Here is a 17,409-nt window from a genome sequence, read left to right on the forward strand (position 1 = left end):
GAGCCCGATGTGGGACTCGATCCCAGGACCCTGAGATCATGACCTGAGCTGAAGGCAGCGGCTTAACCCATTGAGCCACCCAGGCGCCCCTATATATTACTTTTAAAAATCCATGTTCATTAACATCACCAATATCTTCAGATAAATTTTCTAAATATTGGGAAGCAGTCAAGAGCACTGCGGATGATAAATATTTTTCAAAATTCTAATTTTCACTTGAAAACTAGAACTTTATCACTGACCATAAATAGTATTGATCTTTTCCTTAAAGCAACAGGCTCATTCTGTTTATTTCCAAGAAAATGTCAGCCCAATACCCGGGTCCAAAGAACTCTGAATAGTTTTTCAGTCATTCCTTCAAGGAAAAAAAGTATTTATGAAGAAAGCGGCTGGTTCAGCTTGCAACTGCAATTACACAAATGCTTTTCCTATAGGCAACCATTTTCACCCTCAATATGGCAGGAAAATAGTGTTTCAAGCATACTTTCCATTTTGTCATACTATATTGAAATATTATGTGTAAGAGCCAAGATTTGATTAAAAAAAAAACAACCATTTTTTTTTTAAACTTCTTCATCAAGTGCATTTAGGTGAAAGTTTTTTATTTTTTAATGCATGGCAGTGAAGAATACAATGGTTATGAATACAGTGTGGTGTTCTGACTTGATTTGTTCTAAGGTGCAGAAGTTTTATTCACCACTGCTTTTGTACCATTGGTACAAATGTCAACGCTGTGAAAAGGCAAAGAACATCTCAGTATTATTGTAAAAATAGTTTTGTATTTGCAGACTCCTGAAAATGTTCAGGCAATCCCCAGGATTCCCTGGGGTAAATTTTGAAAATCCCTGAACCAGACAATTTGTTAAGCTGTTCACAGTCACAATTATTCTTTCTTAGTCCTTATTCATGCCTTAATGAATAACTTCAATTGGGAGAAGCGATGCTAGAGAGAAATAAAAGTTTCACAGAACAAAACTAATACTGTCTTAGTATCTCTTTTATAATCATTTATGGATAATACTCCACTTAATCCAACAATTCTTTAAGTATAAGCCACTGTTCCCACTAAGGAACCAAGGAGGTAGGAAAGGTTCAGAAAAAGGAGGTACGAATTTTGCCTAGAAATTCACTGTTCTGGTGGTATTAAAAGTGATATTAATTTTTTTCTTTATACTCTTCTGTGTTTGAAATATTTTAATAAGAAAATTCAAAAGACATACACTTAAAAACTCAGCCAGTCTTACCCATACAAATTCAATGCAATATCTCAAGTTGCACAATTTCAAGAAAAGAAAACAGACACATATTACATGCTTCATCCCTATCCTTCTTTATTATCTGTCCAGTACAGAATTCAAGATTACCCAGGGATTCCTGAGTTTTGTTTTCAAGGAATGTAACCATAACTTATCAATCTTAGTTAGCAGCAATTTAACTTTGCTATCATTAAGTAGTGATAGTAATGTTTTCACTATAACCTTAAAACACAACGTTTAACAGCTGGATGCAATATGCATACCACTTTGTCACCCAAAACCTACTAATTAAAGAGTTTATACTTAATGCTTTTATTTTACTGACTTCCTCAGTTCCATTTACTGAGAACTCTTAGAAAGTCTCCCAATTTTTTTTTAGAATAAAGTGACCAGGAAAAATATATTCCAATGTATAAACTTTAGAAATATAAATTTTAGAAGACACAGATAATTAGGCTTTTATTTTATGTAACATTTTCCATTTCCTTTCCAGAAGCTTTTGCCAAAAATTGCTATTAAATGGACAAAACAGATTTACTTTCATCTTTTTTCTTTTCCACAAGGCAAAGAAGAGGAAAGGAACAGGTAGAGATAATCCACTATCAGGACAACCAGTTCACTGTATATTTTCAAAATAAAGTTACTTAATAAAATGCTAAGGTTTGAATATAAGAAAAAAAATCTATTAAAAGTACATATTTAGACTTTCAAATCAACTACTGAAAAATTCAGCAAGATTTATAATGTAGTGAAGGTGATGATTCCAAGAAGTCAATAACTGAATGCAACCAAAACTATTAACTGTGTTAAATAAATGCTCTCTTCCTTTAACATCTTTATTGGGTCTGGGGTGCCTGGGTGGCTCAGTTGGTTAAGCAACTGCCTTATGCTTAGGTCATGATCCTGAAGTCCCAGGTCCCTCCATGCTCAGCGGGGAGTCTTCTTCTCCCTCTTACCCTCCCTCCTCTCATGCTCCCTCTCTGACCCTCTCTCTCAAATAAATAAATAAAATCTTTAAAAAAAAAATCTTTATTGAGTCTACTTATACAACAGTTAAAAATATTCAATTCCTCACCACTGGAAAAGATTACCTAGCAAATTATCTCATGAGATCAGAATCTGGTTTAAATTTAAATGGTCTCATTGGTTATATGCATAAAATATATGAAGTAGATAAAGCAGCTTAACTATAAAATCATAAAATAGCATAACTACAAGGGTAAGCTTTAGAAACCAGCTCAATGTAAAATCCAAAATCAGAACATTAGAGAATTATTCTCTATGGTTAGAGAGACTAGGGTTCTTAATTTAAAAGTGAACATATTTCTAGTACTCAAGTACCTCAAATACCATCAATTTTAATTATATATTCCAGAATATTGTTCTGTACAATAAAAACCAGATGGAAATTCTTCAGTTCATGTTGCAGATATTTTTTCCTTTGATAAGTAATTTAAATATTATTTAAAACATGGGTGTATTTCCCTAAATGTTCATTTTTTTCTAAGTTTTAAGGCTCTTTGGAAACAGTTTAAAAATTCCTGATCCTCTATTAATGCTGAGCAAAAATTCTTTCTAAATTGCTACTGAAATAATCAGTTGCTGTATACCCTTAATTTGACTAACACCAGGAATAAACACACCAGTGTGAGGAATGAAACAGTGGTATTTCTTTTTGTTTGTGCAACATTTTAAAAAGTGGTTTTAATTTTTTAAAGGCACCACAGAAGTTCCTCATAACCCTTCTTTTTATAAAATAGAAATTTTATGACTAAGGGATTGTTTTTTTTTTTTTCATTTTTTATTTATTTTTTATAAACTTATAATATATTTTTATTCCCAGGGGTACAGGTCTGTGAATTGCCAGGTTTACACACTTCACAGCACTCACCATAGCACATACCCTCCCCAATGTCCATAACCCTACCTCCCTTCTCCCAACCTAAAGGACTGGTTTTAGAATCCAGAGTTCAACTAGGCTCAAAGTACAACAGATTATAAATATACATATACATATATATATATATATATATATATATATATATATAGCAAGCCAGTCTTTCTTGCAAATGGATAAATTAATTCTGTTCTTTGTAGCTACTGCTTCCAATGTATTCATGAGATTTCCAAAGAATTAATAAATTAACAACAGTCCTCAAATGGTAATTAGTACCTTTGGATACTATTGCAAAATATCTAAGAACACTGAAAAATATTAGGCTTTCAGCATATGGTACAGCATTACACATGGTACAGTGTTTCAGCACATAGTATAGCACTCCTGTTTATTGAAAAATTTGTCCAGTGTTACAATGAATCATTGCATCAGCCAAAATGTCTGTTTTTTAAACTTTTTCTACAAGAAATTCAACTTGAAAAGGCTAATAGTAAAAACTTCACCCTAATCTCTAAGACTAAGGAATCCTCAAAAATGACAAGAGGGGAAAAATAATCAAGGCATTTATTTAATCACAACCTTGTGTGGTCTTACAAAGTTTTAAGATCTTATCAAAGTTTTTCTACAGACATGTGACATCACTGCCACAACAACAACAAAAAGCACTTTTGACTATTTAGTTCATAAATACTAAACTATTCCTGGTAAGTCATATATAGAAAGTACAGATCAATACCCACCCTCTTTATCAATACACACACAGGAGCATATTATTGATTAGTCTAGGAAAATGACACGTGCCAATCAGTGAGATCTTGGGTATTCAATAATAAAATTGCTTATTTATTCAATAATAAAATTTCCCACATTTGGGAAAAAAATAAACACCTGTATAAAATCGCCAAATTTTCTTTGTATTGAGATCTAGTTTCACTGATTAATTTTACCCCCTTAACAAATATTCATCAAGTACCTAGTACAAAAGTGAAAATTGAACGTGAGCAATTTCTCATCCAAATTTTAGACTTTATATTTAAAACAACACGTATAGTAAGTTACTGTGTTACCGACCTCTGGAAAGACCCTCTACTAGTCTTGAATTATACTAGAAAATGCACTTAATATGATATTATGTACATGATCGAAGTTTTACAATTAATTCTTTTATAACATCTCAACAGATGCTCCTTACATGATGACTCTTTACCATGGGGGTTCACTTTCCCTTTCTATGGCTAAGAGAAAATACTGGAATTCTATATTGGAAATCTATTAAGAATTGTTTTGAGGATAAAATGAAAATCAATTTGTAAAGTCAAAAGGATTCCAAGCCAATGTGGAAATGTTTCTTTTTGAAGGAAGACAAAGTTCTCTTCAAATAATATTCTCATATGTTCACTACAGTTAATTCTTAAGTCTAAACACTTGCTATCTGCACAGACAAGGCTCTAGGAACTAAGAATACAATGGGGAATATAATGGTCCCTACCCTCATTGCGCTTACATTTAAGAAACTGGTATTACCTAAGTGCAATGTACCATGCCAGTGCTTTGGGGCATTCAAAGAAGACATCCTGTCCTTACATCCTGTCCTTACAACTCAGTGAACCAGGTAACAAAAATCAAATGAATAATGATATCAGAACAGTAACAGAATGTTGGAAGTGACAGGTGTCTAGAAAGAAAGAGAGGACGTTTCATGGAGTGAAGCCGGGGGTGTTATGGGGAGAACGCAAAAGTCAGAGTAATTGTTTTCAAGCCCTCTATCACATTTTTAAAAATTAAGCCAGGTTATTATTGGGTTCTTCAGTGGTATTCGGCTATCTGCACATTAAAACTAAACGGGCTACAGGCGTTTTAAAGATTTACTTTGTGGCTTACTCAGAGAAGGCATCCTCACAATTTATTGAGAATTCAAAAAAGAAAATCCAAGTGAAAACACTGTGTCATGTAGAGTTTAAAAGCAGGAAGGGCTCAAATAAGACCATTATTCAGGGCTCTGTGTCCTTAAAGTTATTTAACCTCCTTGAGTATCAATTTCCTCTCCTAAAACCTGAGAATGTGGTTCTTCCACACTATTTGACTAAGATACTAACATTCTGTATATGACTGTTATCCTGTAAAAATGTAATTCACTATAAATATATTCTATTTCCTCCTCCTGGTTCTCTATTACATACTGTCCTAAAAGTCAGCAAGGCCACTAACTAACCTTATCTTTTCTAGGCCTCAGTTTCCTCCTCCATAAAATGAGAGGGTGGGACTGGATGACCTAAATAGTCCCTTCCGGCCCTTAAAAAGTCCCATGACTCCATTATGACTCAAATACTATTCAAAAGTCAGCTTTTAGGAGTTTGAAGTTAAATGAACGTCCGCCTCTTTTACAGTTACTTCTTGCTAAAATAAGGTTTTGTTGAGCAAGTCTAAACAGCATTGTAATTACAAAAAAGGAATAAAAAATTTGCGAGTTAGAAGCTTTACGGTGTAAGCACTCGATATATATTAGATGCCACCAGCAAAACGAAAATCCAGTTAGACTGAATTTATCTTAAAATATTACAATCACAATATTCATTTAGTGTCGACTTTCTACCCCGTTAAAAATGTAATTTCCCGTTACTGTAATACAGAACTGCGTACGTTCCTTCCAAACGTTTCGCAGAGCAAAAATGTTTTGCTAAACTTATGGGGAGGGGGGGAAGCAAATCTTGTGCTTAAACTCGCCAGGATGATCTTTTCTCCAAAAGTCATCAGTTCTTTTTAGAAGAAAAATCCAAATGGCCTGGTTAATTTGGAGTAGTTTTTAAATAAAACTCATGGTGCTGACAGTTTTAGGATTAGACACATTGAGATGGCGAAAAAGAGAAGACGACAAACTTCCTGGATTTTGTCTCCCTCTGTAAAAGAAAAGAGATTTCCTCTTGCTGACGAAGGGAAAGGCCCCTTTAACAGTTTTTCCCTACGCGGTGGTTGCTGCCAGACTAGGTGGGGCTCCCTCCGCTGCCTTCCTCCTGCCACTTCCCGCAACAAATGGAGCAAACCAGTCCCGTTTCAGGCAAACTTTTTCCCTGTCAGGCTGGAGCCTGCAGGGCGCCAGGGAGTGGTTTCCCCCGAACGCTCCTCGTCCTGGCTCGGGGCTGGGGGAAGCTGCGTCTTCTCAAAGGACAACTTTCTGGTTTCCGTTCTAACTTCCACCCACACCCAGGAGGGCACCGAGGTGGTCAGCGAGGGGGCTCCGGGGCGGCGGACGAGTGCTCCGGGGAGCCGGACGGGGACGGAAGGTAGCGAAAGAAGCTGCGGCGGCCGCGGGCAGGAGGGAGCGAGCGGGTGTGCGTAGGGGGGGGGGGGGTCCTCGGGCTCTCACTTCCTCCGCCATATTTCAGACATTTGACCCCTTCCGCAAAGCGCGCTGTTCCCCCGCGGCGGCGGCTCGTCCTCGCCGGCCCGGGAGACAGCGCGCTCGCCGGTCGGGCGCCGGGCCCTCCACCACCTGCCGCGCGCCGTGAAGCCGCCGCCGCCGCCGCCAGGGTCCCTGACCGCCGCGCGCGCCCCGCCCGGCCCGCGCCGCACCCCACCCGCTCCCCTCAGCCGGCGCCCGGCCCCCGCCCCGCGCGGCCGCCGTCGCCGCTCCCCTCAGCGGCCACGCACGCACTCTGCGAACCTCTCACGCTGTCACCGGGTCCCCGCCGCCCGCGTCGCTCCGCGCGTCGCGCTCCCTCCGGGTCGCTGCTCCCGGCGCCACGGCGGTCCTGCCGCTGTCGCCGCCGCCGCCGCCGCCGCTCCGGCTGGTTTACACGCCTGACTCTGGGCGAGGTTTGGCGGTGTCGCCTTGACGTCAGGCGTTCAGCCTCGCTCTCGCTTCCGTCCGCGGGCGGGGCGCGCGGGTGCGCGGCCGGGGAAGGGGCGGGGCCGAGGGGCGGAGCGAGGGGAGTCGAGGGGTGGGGCCTTCCGCGCCGCCGCAGCCCAGGCCGGACACACGCGGCCCCTTTCGCGGGTAGTTCTGGGCGGTGTTTCTCTCCCACGTCTAGTGCCCCCTCAGCTTCTCCTGGGCCACCGGGCTTGGGACAGATGCGCCTGCCGATTTCCCTGACCTCAGCGGGTTACAGTGACGCGAGTGGTTTAAAAGCCCTCCGAAACTTAAAAGGTGCTTCTAATGAAACTAATAATTCACTCACTAACGCCACCCAACAGTTGGTGCTCGCGTATTCCTTTGTGCTGGGAAAAGTGGCTGGGGAAGTAACAGAGCGTACAGTTTCCACACAACCTAGATCTCACACCAAGGAAACCAGGCCAGGGACCTTCTATAGCTGAGGGTAATGTGGGTGGGGGCCAAATTGGGCAAGGTCCTTTTCATTCTTGAAAGGGTTTTTCTCCTGACAAGTATTTCATACACTGGTGTCTTAACCTCCGTGAACTCTTTCCAAATTACCTTTCCAAACTCGGTTAACAAATCGAAGATCCCAAACAACTTGGTACTCTGCCTAAATCAACTATTTGTAGAAATAAAATAAATCGCATATTTAAATACACGAGTCGGGCACTTTAAAGGGTTACTCGTGGGTAGGTTTATGGTGAAACTGCTGGGCAGTAGAAAATACCTTCTGTTCCAAAAATGCCTTCTTCCAAAAACAGTGGAAACTTAACGAAGGAACTTACATTATTATAGAGAAGACTGAAATACATCTACCCTTGGTACAAAACATCAGCTCTTTTATGAAACAAAGTTTTGATGAAAGAAGAGATTCAAAGAAAGTGCAAAATGCAGAGGAAAGTAGGGGTTGGGAACTAATTGAAAACTAACTTTTGCTTAGTTCAGCTTAACTTTATTCTTGAAATACGTTTTGGCCGGGCGCCTGGGTGGCTCAGTGGGTTAAAGCCTCTGCCTTCGGCTCAGGTCATGATCCCAGGGTCCTGGGATCCAGCCCCACATCAGGCTCTCTGCTCAGTGGGGAGCCTGCTTCCTCCTCTCTGCCTGCTTGTGATCTCTCTCTGTCAAGTACATAAATAAAAATAAACTCTTAAAAAAAAAATACATTTTGGTGAACTATGAAGAACTTGGAAGATTAATAAAAAAGTATGATTAATTTCCCTCCCTTGAAGAATACTAGTAATTGAAAACTAACCAAGTTAAAGAATAAATAAGAATGAATTATAATTATCCTAAGTTTTCTGTAGTAAATGCTTTCTAGGTATCTTGCAGTTTATGTTAATTGAATGTTACATATTTCTGCAATTTCTGTTTTGTTAGAAAACCCTTTTTAATGGAAATTTCAAAGGCAAATTTCAGAGCAGTCTGTAGGAATTGTTTTTTTTTTTTAAAGATTTTATTTTTTTGTTTGAGAGAGAGCGAGCACCAGCAGGGAGAGGGGCAAAGGGAGAGGGAGCAGCATACTCCCCTTTCAGCAGGGAAGCCCCAGGTGGGACTGGATTCCAGGACTATGGGATGAGGACATGCTCCTAAGGGGAACACTTAACTGAGTGGGCCACCCAGGCACGCCAGTCTGTAGGAATTATTATAAATGAATGAATTTTAAATAAAATTTAAGACTTCACTGACTTTTCAGTTATTGCATGGAACGTTGATCAAGTCTGAAAGCCTTAAACTCTCTAAGTTCATGGAAGCAGATGTTACTGGGCTATACCTGTGTTTTTCTCTTTTTCTTTCTTTCATCTCTCTTTGACCTTTAGGCAATTGATTTTTTTTTTTTTTCAAAGTCAGTTTTATTTATTTATTTTTTAAATAAAGATTTTATTTATTTATCTCACAGAGCGAGAGAGACAGTGAGAAAGGGAATACAAGCAGGGGAAGTGGGAAAGGGAGAAGCAGGCTTCCCACTGAGCAGGGAGCCGGATGCAGGTCTTAATTCCAGGACTCTGGGATCATAACCTGAGCTGAAGGCAGATGCTTAACGACTGAGCCACCCAGGCATCCCCAAAGTCAGTTTTAGAAGGTTGGAGTTAGGATTATTTAGAATTTAAGGGAATACTTATTTTAATTAAGAATACTTTTCTTAAAGACTAGAAATCATTACACTTTTTTAAAAAAAGCATTTATTTATTAATTGAAAGAGAGAGAGCGAGCACCAGCAGGGGGAAAGGCAGAGGTAGAGAGAAAGGGAGATACAGGCTCCCGGTGAGCAGAGAGCCCAAAGTGGAACTCAATCCCAGGACCCTGGGATCATGGTCTGAAGTTGAAGGCGGACGCTTAGCTGACTGAGCCTCCCTGGTGTCCCGAAATCATTACTCTTGTATTAAACTATTATCTTTATACAGAGAATGCCAGAATCTTCATGTCTTGACCCCAAACTCATTTTTGGGTTTGGAGTCCGGGTTCCTGTCTTCTTGAAATCTTCACCAGGATATTCCACTGGCAACTTCAACTGGTCATGTTTGCAGACTGAATGGTCATCTTTATTACCAGACTAGTTTCTCCACCTTTTCATTTGTTAATTGTATCACCATCTTTTAAATTAGCCAGTGTCCAAGCCTGATACTCCTTTCTCTGCCTTTCCTCAAACCATCAGTGAATTAGCACATCTGTTAGATAATAATTAATTTCTTTTTTTTTTTAATTTAATTTATTTATTTGACACAGGGAGAAACAGTGAGAGAGGGTCTAAAAGCAGGGGGAGTGGGAGAGGGAGAAGCAGGCTTCCCGCTAAGTAGGGAGCCTGATATGGGGCTCCATCCCAGGACTCTGGGATCATGACCTGAGCAGAAGGCAGACGCTTAATGACTGAGGCACCCAGGGGTCCCAGTAATTCATTTCTACTAGTACCACACTTGTTTAGATTGGCACTACCTCTCAACTCCTGGACTTTAGCCACACCTTCCTACCTTGCCTTGTGGCCTCTGTCTGGTCTTGCTGTGATCTCTTCTCCATTCTGTAGGTAGATGAATTATCTTAAGCATCCTGAGCAAGTCACTCTCTTCCTCCAAGAGCCTTCAGTTACTCTGTTGCCCTACCAAAATAAAGTTAAAATCCTTGTAGTGTGTCTTACTCTTCCTTCTCACTTAAAACTGCCTTATAGTCAGAGTGGATTTTTCATCTTGCCCAAAGACAGTGCTTTACTGCTCTGGTGTGTATAGGTGATTTCCTCTGCCTGAAATGTTCCTTCCCACTCTTGTCCACTAATCAAGGTCCGTTTACTTTCTCTAAGAAAGAACATCTTTCCAGTCAAATATGGTCTGATATTTTCAACTGAATGTGGTCTCTTCTCTTTGGAATTCCCGTAACACTCTATTGCTCCTTTCTTTGGTCACTTGCATTCTACTATCCTACTACAGTAGGGGTTTGCAAACTTTTCCTGCCAAGAGCCAGATGGTAAATATTTAAGGGTTTGGGGGCCAGATGATCTTTGTTGTAGCTACTCAACTCTGCCTTTGTTGTGCAAAACCAGTCATAGGATACATAATGAATGAGTGTGACTGTATTCTTTTTTTTTTTTTTTTTGATTTTATTTATTTATTTATTTGACAGACAGAGATCACAAGTAGGCTGAGAGGCAGGTAGAGAGAGAGGAAGGGAAGCAGGCTCCCTGCCGAGCAGAGAGCCCGATGTGGGCTCAATCCCAGGACCCCGGGATCATGACCTGAGCCGAAGGCTGAGGCTTTAACCGTGTGACTGTATTCTAACAAAACTTTATTTATGGACACTAAAATTTTAATTTCATATAATTTTCACATGTCACAAACCTCCTCCTCCTTCCCTCTTTACTCTTTTTCTTTCCTTTCTTCTTCCTCCTCCTCTCCTCCTCTACTTCTTCTCCTCCTCCTCCTCTTTCTCCTCCTTCTTCTTCCTCTTCTTTCATTTAAAAATGTGAAAACCATTCTTAGCCCATAGCTGTACAAAAACAGGTAGTGGGCTGGATTTGTCCATGTTTGCCCTGCTGTGCTCAGGACCAGCTTCATGAGCCTGTGACAGGGCCCGGAGCTTAAGAAAGGCTCAATGATCAGCTGAATGCTCTAATGTCACCATCTTGAAATTTTTAATAATTTTTAAACAAAGGGACTGTATTTTCATTTTGCATTGGGTTCCTCAAATTCTGTAGATGGGTCCTGCGTGGACTAGAAGAGAAAAATCCATACAATGTATATTTCTCATGTTTGGTATGGTGTTTTTCACATAATAGGCACTCAAAATGTACTAGCTGAGAGATTTCTCAGGGTTGTGTTTGCATTGGGCAGTGTTGAAGAATGAGGTAACCACCCCCCACCTCCTGCAAGAGCAGAATTGTTTCTGCTCATTTTAAAGCAGCACATCTCCTAAGCTCAGGGCCCCCCTCCTGTATCACAACCACCTGCAAGTGTAGACATCCACAGAAGTCTACTTTCATTGCCCCCAGGGGACTTAGGGTATATATAGAACCAATGCAAGCATGATGCTCTGGTTCCTACTTTTACTGTGAGTAATAAAGTCCTTTGGCTCTCAAAAAAAATGTATTTGTTGAATTTTTTATTCCTAAGGCACTATGGAATAGTGGAGAACAGGAGAGAGTTCAGCTTCACCGCTTCTTAACTGTAGGGTCTTAAGCAAATTCCTTAACATATTGAGCCTTGATTTTCCCTTCTATAACTTGGGGATAATAATCTTTGCCTTATGGAACTGTTGAGATTGAATATAGAAAATAGCTATGTCTTAGCCCCTGGGAGTGAATGAAGCTCAAAATTATTTTTTTCCCTTTTAGGGGAAGTGAATTAATAGGATGCTTGTCCAAAACTCTTGCTTATTTAACTGTATATAGCTGTATAATACTGTATTTAACAGTATTTCTGATTTTTCATGCTTTGCTTCCTTAAAAGTTATACTTCAGATAACATCTATGCCTAGTTTAATTTCAAAAGTCCACATAAAGGAAAGGTCGTCTAGGTGGCTCAGTTGGTTAAGTGTCTGACTCTTGATTTTGGTTCAGGTCATGACTTCAGGGTTGTGGGATCGAGCCCCACACGGGGCTCCATGCTCAATGCAGAGTCTGCTTGAAACATTCTCTCCCTTTTCCTCTGCCCCTTCCCCCATTTGTGTTTTCTCTCTAAATAAATAAATCAATAAAATATTATTAAAAAGGTCCACATAAATAAAGGTCTTATTGCATGTCCAAAATTGGATTTTAAAAACCCTCATATTTATAATTTTCCTAATTAACAGTTAATGATTATTAGCATTAATAAGAGTCATGCTGTTTAACTTCCAATTAAGTATGTTATCAAGAGGCTTGAAAGTCATTAACCTTAAATATTATTATTTCATTCACAAATGAACAATAGTCAAATTTGATCCTTTTAAGGCATTTTCTTACTGTTTTTGTCCTCTGTTGTGTGTATTCATGTATGTATGTGTGTGCGTGTGTACATATATATATAATATGTATGTGTATGGTGTATATGTAACATGTATGTATATGTATAATATATATACACCAATATATATAATGTTTAGTATATAAATATAGTTCTATTCTTTTGCCGTATCCTGCATAGCTGGGGTTGGAGGTTGAGAAGGATAAGGAGGCTGCTTATTGATGTGAAAGAGAAAAAAACATGGCTTAACTTTCCAGTTAGGTTCATTCTGGGTTTTTTTGGTCAAACACTGTGTTCCAAACTCTGTGTGGTCATTTTTATAAATTCTGCCCTTTATCACACCAGAGACCTGGTAAGAGCCTATTTGACCATTGCTATTATAGGAAAACAACTCAGAACTCATACTCTCTAAGGGTAGTTTGTATGCCTCTAAGATTTCTGTTTTGGGGAAACCAAGTATTCATATATAAGAAAAAAATGAGGCAGTTTGGTATGTTTTCTACTCTGTGTAATAACCACATATTTGTCTCAAAATAACATTTCAAATTCTGTCTGCATTCTATTTTAGCAGTTGGAGGCTTGACCATCAAACCTGCCTATGCCACATTAAGTAAATCTAACAATTCTATAGTTTTGTCATTGCTAAAGTCTATGATATAAGGAACAGATAGATTGCACTTAAAATTTTCCCCTTTCTTAAGCTGTGGCTAAGGAAAACCATACAAATGACAAGGACATTCCCAGAGCTGGCATGTAAATGAATGTTAAAGGGAAAAACCACTGGAAGAACCAGCTTCATGAAATATCCCCTGTCATGAAATTTTAAAAAGAAATTTAAATGAAGAAAGACTTTAGAAAACCCCATACAAGTACTTTCAGAATTTGGGGCATCTCCACATAAAACAGCTAATGTAATCATTAGGCTCTAAAGTTAGGCATCTCCTCAGACTTTATCATTATGATACAAGTACTTGGCTTCTAGTCAAGTTAGCCTTGAATCCTGTGTCTGAATCACATACCTCAATAATAATGGCCAAATTCCGAGAGCTAGGTTTTAATAACCCATTACGCAGATGAGAAGGCTAAAGCTTAGAAAGGCTACGTGGCCACAGCCATATGAAACTATGTGGGCAGAGCTGAAATTTGTTATCTTTGTCTGCCTTCTTTTGGCACCATGCTGTCCAATTGTTCTTTTATTAATACTGTTCTTTCATCCAGAAAATCTCTCCTGTCTCTTTTGTTCTTATCTAAATCTTAGTCATTATTTAAGACCCAGTGGTTTCTTGCTTCTCTGAATTTCCCTAATAATATTGTTTGTATCACTCATTTGGTACTTATCAGACATGACCTTATTTAAATTGCTTTTGTCTTCCCTCCATCCTGAGATTGCCAAGACCTATCTTCCAACTTTTTTGCAGCTACCATACTGCCTGGCATCACACAGTGGAAATAAAATGTAGTTGGTGGCGGTGGGGGGGGGTCGTCTTGCTAATCTTGGTTAGATCCTCCAAGCTGATCAGAGTGGATTTGTGACCTCTGGCAGTTATTTAACCTTTCCAAATTCCTTTTCAGTAATCTTTAAAAGGCGAGTAACTGTATCTATAATGTAAGGCTTTAAACTTTTTTATTTTTTTTAAGATTTTATTTATTTATTTGACACAGAGAGAGAGATCACAAGTAGGCGGAGAGGTAGGCAGAGAGAGAGAGAGAGAGAGAGGGAAACAGGCTTCCCGCTGAGCAGAGAGCCTGATGTGGGGCTCGATTCCAGGACCCTGGGACCATGACCTGAGCTGAAGGCAGAGCCTTTAACCCACTGAGCCACCCAGGCGCCCCAGCTTTAAACTTTTGAAAAATAAGAGAGCAGATACAAAAATGAAAGTAACACAGAGCAGCAAGGAAGTGCATTGGTTCTGGAATCAGACTGCAAGTGTTTGAACACAGGCTCCATTCATCTTAGAATGGCAACTCTGTTTCCTCCTTGGTAAAATGCATACAATAATAGAACTTGCATTATGGGATTACTGGCTGGGTGGATTAAAAGAGTTAACAATGCAGATAGTGCCCACCACAAAGCAAGCAGTCTATAAATGTTAGCTGTCGTCATCTAAAAGATTACCAATAAATGTTGGTTTCTACTACAGCCTCTGGCATATTAAAATTTCGTGCAAACAGTAAGAATTCAGCAAGCGTTACTTAAACTTTCCTTTTGCCTTGCTTATGACAGTTCTCCATTAAAGATTGGTTGTGTTCTGGAGTTTCTTCCTGCTAGTAGCTTATAACTTGAAGATACATATGCAGTGGAAACTGTTACAAAGTTTACAACATGAGTATCTTAAAATATGACTTGGTTATTAAGGAAGCTTTAAAAAGCCTATTTTAATCCGTAGATACTAAAACACAGTTCTAAAAGTACAGACAAACATCAGAGATATTGCCAGTTTGGTAACAGACGGCCAAAATAGAATGGGTATCACAAAAAGCAAGTCAATATTGAATTTTTCTGGCTTCCCAGTGCATACAAAGTTATGTTTACACATATTCTATAGTCTATGAAGTGTGCAATAGCATTATGTCTAAAAAACAATGTATCTATCTTGATTTAAAAACTCTTTATTGCTGGGGCACCTGGGTGGCTCAGTGTCTGACTTCGGCTCAGGTCATGATCTTGGGGTCCTGAGATGGAGCCCCGTGCATTGGGCTCTACATTCAGCAGGAGGTCTGTTTCTCTCTCTCTCCCTCTGCCCCTGCTCGTGTTCTCTCTCTCACATAAATACATAAAAATACTTAACTGCTAAAACGTGTTAACCCTCATCTGAGCTCCCAGCAAGTCCTAATTACTGATCACAGATCACCATTACAAACATGGTAATAATGAAAAAGTTTGAAATATTGTGAGAATTACCAAAATGTGATACAGACACAAAGTGAGTAAATGCTTTTAGAGAAATGGTGTCAAAAGATTTGCTCGACTCAGGGTTGCTACAAACCTTGTTTGTAAAAAACACAGTATCTGTAAAGCTCAATAAAGTGAAACATAATGGAACAAGGCATACCTGTAGTCTTTCCACTACTACTAATCAGCATTTATAACACTGTTCCCTCAGTTTTCATAGCACCTTTTTCTAGTGGCTTTCCTCTTTTCTCTTTGGCTTTTTTTTCTTCTCACTTTCTTTGAACTATCTCTTCTTCTTTTTGAACTTTAAGGGTTGGAGTCCCCTGGAGCTTGATCCTAGACGTTCTTCTTATACACCTTCTTCTGGGCAGTTCTGGGCTTTCCCATGGCTTTATATGCCATCTAAATGATGGCAGCTCATAGATTTATGTCTGCAGTTCAGAATTCTCTGCTGAACTCTGGATGCATAGAGATTGCCTTCTCGAAAACATTCCCGAAAACATTCCTTGGTTGACCTCCCCCATAATTGCTCTTCCTTCAGGAATCCTCATCTCAATAGATGGTAGCAGCTCCCTAAAACAGAAATCTAACACTTCCCTCTACCTTACTTCACATAGCAGATTCTTTTTTTTTTTTTTAAAGATTTTATTTATTTATTTGACAGAGAGAAATTACAAGTACAGTGAGAGGCAGGCAGAGAGAGAGAGAGGAGGAAGCAGGCTCCCTGCTGAGCAGAGAGCCCGATGCGGGACTCGATCCCAGGACCCTGAGATCATGACCTGAGCCGAAGGCAGCGGCTTAACCCACTGAGCCACCCAGGTGCCCCCACATAGCAGATTCTTTATCAAGTCCTTTTAATTCTACTTCCAAAATCACTACAACATGACCCCTCTTCTCCATTTCCATTTCCATTCTCTGAATAGTGGTCTTAAAGATTAAAAAAATTTTTTTTTCTTATATTGGGAAGTTTTGAATATACATAGAGAGAGGGTTTAATGAGTCCCCTTACCCAATTTCAACATTTATCCTAATTTTTGCTACTCTTGTTTCATCTGTCTCTTCCCTTAGGGAAAACCTTGTAAAAATTTCAGTATACATCTCCTACAGATAAGAACATTTAAGAAATATAACCATAATGCTATTATCAAACCTAACAAAATTTAAAAGGATTCCTTAACAAAATATAGTAACCAGTCCATATTTAAAATTTCCACTGTGGGGCACCTGGGTAGCTTAGTCCGTTAAGTGTGTGAATCTTGATTTTGACTCAGGTCTTGATCTCAGGGTTGTGAGACTGAGTCCTGGGCTCTGTGCTAGGCATGGAACCTGCTTAAGAGTCTCTCTCCTTCTGCCCGTCCTGCCCTCCCTCTCTGAAAAATAAAAAGTTTTAAAATTAAAAATATTTCCATTGTGATGTATATAAATATTTGATTACTATGTTGCACATCTAAAACTAATATAATGTTATATACCAATTTTATCCTGATTAAACAGAGAAAGAAAGAAAGAAAGAAGTAGAAACCAGAGCCTGAAGAGTTAATAAAGATTTTAGTCCAAAAAAATTCCTGATTGTATCAAAGATGAATTTTTACTATTGGTTTATTAAGTTTATCATCCAAACAAGTTCAAACATTACATTTACTTATTTTGCCTATTAAATCTCTCTTAATCTCTAATAGTCTCTCTTCCTTTTGTTGAGTGAATGACTATTTGTATTTTTCTCTCTTGCAATGTGTCTTTCCTTATCCTTCAATTTCTGTACAAATGACATCACTTTCCATCAATGTCTTCATAAGCATTCTGTGGCAAAACTCCTATAGCTTTTCATTACACATCTTTATCTATAAATACAAGCTTGAGAAAGTAAGGACCTCGCTTTCACATATTTACATCATGTGAAGAAAATATAGAAGATGGATTGAAAACTATTCATCCATCCCCAAATACAGGCAAGAAGTCCAGTTAATAAGCCTTAAGCATACACTACATACTAAGAAGTTATCTCACTTCATCTTTTGAAAAACTCTTTGAGTTGGGTTTTTTTTTTTTTTTTTTTTTTTTTTTTT

The 17,409-nt window shown here is 39.1% G+C and overlaps 1 protein-coding gene across 1 annotated transcript in view; it reads right to left on the reverse strand.

Moving 5' to 3' along the window:
* The window catches only part of RAP1B (RAP1B, member of RAS oncogene family), a 43,813-nt gene extending 36,816 nt beyond the window's left edge, over positions 1 to 6,997 (reverse strand). Inside the window, exon 1 of the mRNA XM_059402512.1 lies at positions 6,815 to 6,997. The gene's annotated coding sequence lies outside the window, so the exon portion shown is untranslated. The remainder of the gene's footprint in view (positions 1 to 6,814) is intronic.
* Positions 6,998 to 17,409: the final 10,412 nt, after the last annotated feature.

Source organism: Mustela nigripes, chromosome 6, assembly GCF_022355385.1.
Source record: "Mustela nigripes isolate SB6536 chromosome 6, MUSNIG.SB6536, whole genome shotgun sequence".
In the NCBI taxonomy this organism is placed as follows: Eukaryota; Metazoa; Chordata; class Mammalia; order Carnivora; family Mustelidae; genus Mustela; species Mustela nigripes.